Raw genomic sequence first — 7,070 nt, 5'->3', positions numbered from 1 at the left:
GCTGGCAGTGCCCCCCCAGCAGCCTCCCAGAACTCTAGGCCCAGGCAGAATACAGCACGGAAGAGAATGACGCCCTCGTGACTCCGCCTCGCCCAATCAGAGCCCGCGCTGCCTTTAGGCCAGTCCCGAGCCGCAATCCTGGGGGGGCGGGCAGTGCGCGAGCCTGGGGGCGGGGTCTCGAGCCGGAGCAGCAAGTGTTGCGCCTGCGCGCAGGGAGGACATTTTGGTTTGGGCGGGCCCGGGAGGCCCACGAGTGGGTGAGGTTGGCGCTCGCTGTGAGTGCAGCGGTTCCGTGGAAAGAGGCACGGGTTCCGCTACATGCGGGGACCCAGGGTCGGTTCCAGTCTTTCACATCCATTAATCCGGTTAGGCAGCCACCCCCTCATTGGGGTGTGTGTTAGTACTCTCGACATTTTCAGCCTAGAAAGAGGCACAGACCTTACAGCGCGAGGTGGAGCGGAGACCAGAAGCCGGCAGTCGGCCTCTTGACCCCGGGGAACCCTCCCTCGCTGCCCACCCGCGTCTGAAGCTGCCCTCAAAGCAGTTAGTGATAGTAGTAATGGTCACAGCTAAAACATTAATATCTGTTTTGTGCCAGGCCTTATACTGGTTGCTTTTCATACATTTTATCATGGACTTTTCAGAACAAATGTGTGACTTAGAATCGGTTACTGGTTTCCCAGGCTCACAGAGTGAGGTTAAGGAACTCGTCCGAGGCCATTGATTTGCATCCTCAATTACTTAATATGGTCTCTTATTTTCTTTGAATTAAGCCATCTTTAATATGGGCTCTCTCAATGACCATTAGCACCATTAGGCCCTGTAGTGGGATCAAAATTCTAGGAATAATACCCACATTGGGATTTGAAAATGAGCACTTTGGGTCATGTGTGTGTTTTTGAGGGGTGGGGAAGGGTGGCCCTGAGTAAGGGGCCCTGCTTTTGTCCTAGCTTCAGAAAGTCCCAAATTGGGGAGGAAGAGTGAGAAGAACGATTTGCCTACGTATTTTAGATTTGGTACTTGACAGAATATAGTAAAAGAATATTGACCAATAGGATTTATCTCTGGAATGCCAGATGTCGCAAGGTAAGTTAATAATGTCAAACTAAGAGACTAACGGAAGAAAAATACATATCTTTTAGATAAACCTTATCTGAAAATGTAGAATATTTGATGGCAAAAATTAAGAAGCATTCTTATTAAAATCTGTAATAAGAACTTGGAATATGAATGTCACTCTTAAGACACAGCAAGATTGTGACAGAGCAAAAAAATTATGACAGATTTGGCCATGTTACAGTTTAAAACCTTTGGGTGCAAGAGTCTCTATAAACAAATTTAAAATATAAGGAACAAATTGGGAAGAAATATTTGTAACATATATAATAAAAAGTTAGTATCAGAATATGAAAAACTACAATAAGAAAAAGGCAAACAGGGACTTTCCTGGTGGTCCAGTGGTTAAGACGCTGCGCTTCCAATGCATGGGGGGCTGATTCCATCCCTGGTTAGGGAACTAAGATCCCACATGCCATGGGGTGCAGCCAAAAGTTAAAAAAAAAATCGGCAAACAAATATGGGCAAAGGATATGAAAAGTAGTTTTCAGAAGAAATTTAGATGGCACGAAAAGATAACGAAGAGATGCTCAGCTATACAACCACAGGGAAAATATCATTTAAAACAATAATACAATACTATTTTGTATCATCAGATTAACAGAAATTAAAACATCAAACAAGTAAGTGTTTGGGGATTGTGGGGAAACTGGTGAGAAGGCAAATTGTTTCTGTAGAGGAGGAAAAATATCTTTTTCCTCTACCTGTCTAAATTGTTAGCTGGGGCCCTGTAACAAAAGGCAGATTAGCAAGCGAAAAGCATACAGTTTGATGTGACACAGGAGCCTTCATAAGGAAATGAAGACCTGAAGAATGGGTTAAACCTGAGTGTTTTGCTAGATGTGATGAAGAGTAGAGGGTGTCACAAAATGTGATAGTAAGGAAAGAAGTGTGAGGTAAGTGTGGTCTTGGTGTTCCTCAGTCTTGGAGAAAAGAATGCTTCTTTCCTCTGGGTAGAGGGAGAGCACCTCTCACGTGAGGGTCTTATGACCTGCTTCAGGGGAAGGTCAGAGAGTCCTCTCTGCACCTGCTGTGTTACCGATGCATTTGGCATAAGATATTCAGTATGCCAAGGTGCTGTATTTTGGGGTAGCATATCCTGAACCCCCTCATTACAAACACCTGGAGAGAAATTTGGCGACTTCCTGTTGAGGTAAAAATTCTCCTTCCTTAAATTTAGGAATTTCACTTTTCTCACCTAGAGATAAGGGATCACGCTGCTGAAGATACAAATATGTGAATCTTTATTGCAAACTTAAAATTTATTATGGACATTTTCAAGCATACATTATTAAGTAGAATATAATATAATGAACCCCTTTTTACCCATCACCTCAATCACTTCAATATTTTTGCAAATCTTTTTCCAGCTATTCCCTGCCCCACTATATTTTTGCTCTCCCTCTCTCCCTTTTTTTTTTGGCTTGAGTATTTTAATGTGAATCCCAGGCATCCTATTATTTTGCCAGTAAACACTTTATTAAGTACTGATACAGGCTATCAGGATTAATATCATCTAATATCTAGTCTGTGTTCAGTTTTCTGTCTCAAAAATGCCTTTTTGCTGTTAGCATGTTTGTTTGTTTGTTTTTTGCTGTTAGCATGTTTTTTTTGTTTTTTTTTTTGCGGTACACGGGCCTCTCACTGCCGTGGCCTCTCCCGCCGCGGAGCACAGGCTCCGGACGCGCAGGCTCAGGGGCCGTGGCTCACGGGCCCAGCCGCTCCGCGGCATGTGGGATCTTCCTGGACCGGGGCATGAACCCGTGTCCCCTGCATCGGCAGGTGGACACTCAACCACTGTTAGCATGTTTGAATTAGGATTCAAACATTTCCATGCATTACATTTGGTTGATACATCTTTTAAATCTTTTTTATTTTGTAATAGAAACCCCCTTTTAAATACCATTTATCTGTTGAAGAAACCAAGCCATTTGTCTTATAGAATTTGTCCTTATGCTAGATTTGGCTTACACCGCTGAGATGTCTTGAACACGCTCCTCCATCCGCAGTGGTCTTGTAAACTTCCAGTTAGATCTGGAGGCTTCCTTACATTCAGCTTCAATTTTTTTTTTTGCAAGACTTATGGTTGGTTTTGTGTACTTGTTACATCCTTCTAGGAGGCACTTAATGTCTGGTTAAGTCCCCACTTTTAGTGATGGTAAACTTGATCTCACAGTTTGGGTATTGTCAGCTTCATCCGTCCATCGTAACCATGGATATTGTACCAGACGGTTCAAGGCAGTTCTCTCATAAAGGAAACGATTGAAAACAATGTATTATTCATTAATGAGTGGAGGGTGTATGTGTGGGAAATGACAGGGATCAAATTGCCAAAATGTTAATAGTGGTTAATTTAGGTGTTGGGAATAAAAGTAGTTTATTTGTATACTTCATTTTTTTGTTTCTTCAAATTTACTAAAATGGAAACACATCCTACCTATGCATGAAGGCCAGACAGACAAGAAGACTGGAGGGAAGGCTCCAAGTGCAAATTCCAGGAAGAGCAACCAGGGAAGTCCAGAGAATGAGAGCAAAGAACTTGGACCGCAGTCTGCTTTGCTATTGTTTTTGCCTGTCCAGTGTCCATTCCTCCTCCTGACGGCCCCTGTTTCCTTTAGGGTCCCCCTCCCCTGGATTCAGTTTTGGTGGAACTGTCATTATAGCTGCTCCGCCCTTCCCTGGCCAAAGCTCAGAGGCCAGTCCAACCCCTTCTCCCAGAACTTTGAGCAGCATCGCCTCCTCCTGGAAACCTTCCCTCCACTGGGGCAGCTGCCTCTCTTCTGTGCCCCCAGACTTGCCTCTGTCAGAACACTTGTATGCCCCCGCTCCGAGCCTTGTACAGTTCCTGGCACGTGGTACTCAGTACATGTCAGCTGAATGAATAATGCCCACACTGCTCAGAGCTGACGAAGCTACTTGAATATTAGATTAAAAGACCCCAGGTACTCTTGTAGATGTTCCAGAGAATGTGGCAGCAGCTTCCAGGCCCTCCAGCCTAGCTCTAGCCTGTGGCCACCTCTCCTGAGCCAGGGCACTCTTACCCAGCCAGGTACGGCCTTCCCTGGATCCCTACTGTCCCTCACCTGGGCCGTGGCCTTTATTCCTAAACAGCCCCCCAGTTGTCCTGCCCTGCCTTGTGCAGAAGCTTGAAAGAAGGTGAAGTTGGGGTGTTGCATTTAAAGAGGCCACACAAAGGGACATTTACCTCAGTAACTACCGTCCTCAAACTAAACCTCGTAGACTTAGGAACCTGGACACTGTTTGGAAGGATGCAGCGCTCAGTGTTGGCCTCTGAGTCTCTTATTTGTGTGCAGGCAGGTTGCTCATCCTTTGTTTAGAAATGTCAGTACCTTTCAGTCCAGTCTGACTTTGGCCTAAGGCCAGTCTGACTTTTGAGTCAGGATTTGAACCCAGGCAGCCTGACTCGAGTCCCTGCTCACCACCTTTATACCCTACTGCTTTGGCAGAAGAAGCACACTAAAGTCCTTGTGCTGAAGAGGATTACACTGTTAGAAAAATGTAAGTGTGTTTCTAGGATCAAATTCCTTAAGTCTGTCCTCATCGTTCTTGCCTCTTAAAAAAAGTTTTAAAAACAGAGTGAGAGAGGAGAATGATTAAGTATTACAGACTGTAGTTTGGGGTTTCAAAACAATGATAATATCTGTTCATCTTAGAAATATGTAAAGACAACCACTAGTAGAACAAACAGAATGTGTAACCTTCACAGCAGTGGTAGATGGATCTGTTAAGGTTCTTGGTTGCAAACAGCAGCAAACAACTCTGGCCAACTTAAGCAAAAAAGGAATTTATTGAAAGGCTCTTAGTAGCTCAGAACAACAAGAAGGCTGAAAAACCGGCAGAGAAAATGGGCAGAAGCCAAGGCAGGCTGGGCAGCAGGGGCCCCGGGAGCAGCCTGGATGGGATGCTGCTGTTAGCACTGCTGCCCTGGACACGTCTGCCCCTGTTGTCATGGGTCTTAGTATCACTCCCAGTGGAAGTCCCAGGTCAGACCATCCAGCTGCGTGAGTGCAAGTCCTGGGTCACACAGTGGTGTCAGTGATGCGGTGTCCAGAACCCTTTCAGCTTCTGTGGTAGGAGCCTGGGCTTGGTCTCAAACCAAGAGTCACACACACAGGGATCCCCCTCAATGGGAAGGGAGTGCAAATACTAGGAAGCCCTCCAAAAAGGCAACTCCTCTCTACAGGGAAGACATGGAACAAAGAAGACTCGGTGGACCCACTAGAAGACAAGGATGGGGAAAAGGGAGACACCAAGAAGTGTACAAAATGAGATGGGCTCCCAGGTGTCAGGATTGATTTGGAAACGCCATCTGACTATGTAAGAATAGATGTGAAGTGTTGCACACTTTATATTTCCTGAGCAGGTACTTCACAGAAGGAAGGGTGGGCAAATGCAGCTTTGTTTGTTGATGAGACTCATCTTGGTGAGTTCCCAAAGAAAATAAGCCTTTTTTCTGAGAAGGAAAGGGTGATCCCAGTATGTTCCCCTTCGCTCTCAGAAATACTGGCAGAGAGGGTTGTGTGTGATGGACCATGGGATCTAGGACCCATCAGAAAGGAAGTGAAGATGAGAGGAGGCTGATGGATGGGGAGAAAGCAGAGTGGTCGAGAACTGGGAAGGTTAGATGAGGTTAAAGAATAAATGTATCATTTATAAAGCAGCAGAGCCGGAAGGAGGCAATCATGGTCAAAGAGCTCACACTTCCAGAAATGGAAAAACGCCCAGAGGTTCTGGGAGTCAGGATGTTACCAAGGGGCCAAAAGGCCATGGTGGAGGAGAGTCTCCAGAGCTGCAGGAGAGATCAGGAGCTGATACCAGGGCAGCGGTGGGCCATCCACGGGGACTTCAGCATCGCCCAGGGTAATGGCAGGACTGGAGTAGACGGGAAGTAGAGCGGGCCCAAACTCTCGAACATGGGAGGAGGAGAGATCTGTGTGACTGCAGCCAGAGCTAGGACGGGAGGTGACCCGAGTCCCAGACGAGCCAGGACTCCTGTCCTGGGAGTAGCACTGAGCACTCAGGAACGCTGCTGCCCGCCCCCCCCCCCCGACCAGTGCAGAAGAGCGGGCTGCAGGCGATGCTGCTTCCAGGACAGAGTGGGATCTTGCTGGCTGGCCTTTCCACCTCCATCCTTTCTTCTCCAGGGCTGAGCCCACAGCTGCTGCTTCCACTTTCCATGGTAACCGGTGACTCATGACAAGTGAGACCTATCCACTGACATGCCGTGGAGACACCTGAGAGACATCAAATTTACAGAGCCCAGGCCTTCTGATAACTCACATCCCCCGCTTCCCCAACCTGCCCGCTGCTTCTCTGCCCATAGTAGCCCCTTCATAAATACTGACCAGAGCCTCAGGAGCATGTCGTCTCTGTCACTTAAGAGAGGCCCCGGGGAGTCCAGTTTGTCTTTGGGGACAACAGCAGGCTCCAGCCTGAAGTCTGGCCTCAGCTGCTTCCCCCACCGACACCCCAAGGCCGCCTGGGAGCTCATTTCAGAGGTGCCATTGGGCACTCGTAGCTCTGCACAGCCTCTTTTCACAAGCTCCTTTCTCAGATCCCCCCATCCTGTCTTATATGTGGTGGTTACCCTGGAAAGTAAAGCTATGGGTGGCTTTTAAATTTTTTATTTTCCTTTAGACTTAACCCTTTCTTTAAAAAAAACTGTAGTAAAATACATATAAAATTTAAATCTTAACCATTTAGGTGTACAATTCAATATTGTTCAAGCATATTCACATTGTTTTGCCACCAATCTCCAGAACTTTTTCATCTTAAAAAACTGAAACTCTGTACCCATTAAACAACTCTCTATTCCCCCCTCCCCCCATCCCCTAGCAAGGGTGGGTTTTAATTATTTTAAATTGTTTTCATTTTTGCTCATTTGTACTTTCCAATTTTTCTAAAATGAGTATGTATTATTTTTACAACTGAAT

Source organism: Monodon monoceros, unplaced genomic scaffold (assembly GCF_005190385.1).
Source record: "Monodon monoceros isolate NGI ecotype Baffin Bay Population unplaced genomic scaffold, NGI_Narwhal_1 Super_Scaffold_16, whole genome shotgun sequence".
Lineage (NCBI taxonomy): Eukaryota > Metazoa > Chordata > Mammalia > Artiodactyla > Monodontidae > Monodon > Monodon monoceros.
This window is presented reverse-complemented; position numbering follows the sequence as displayed.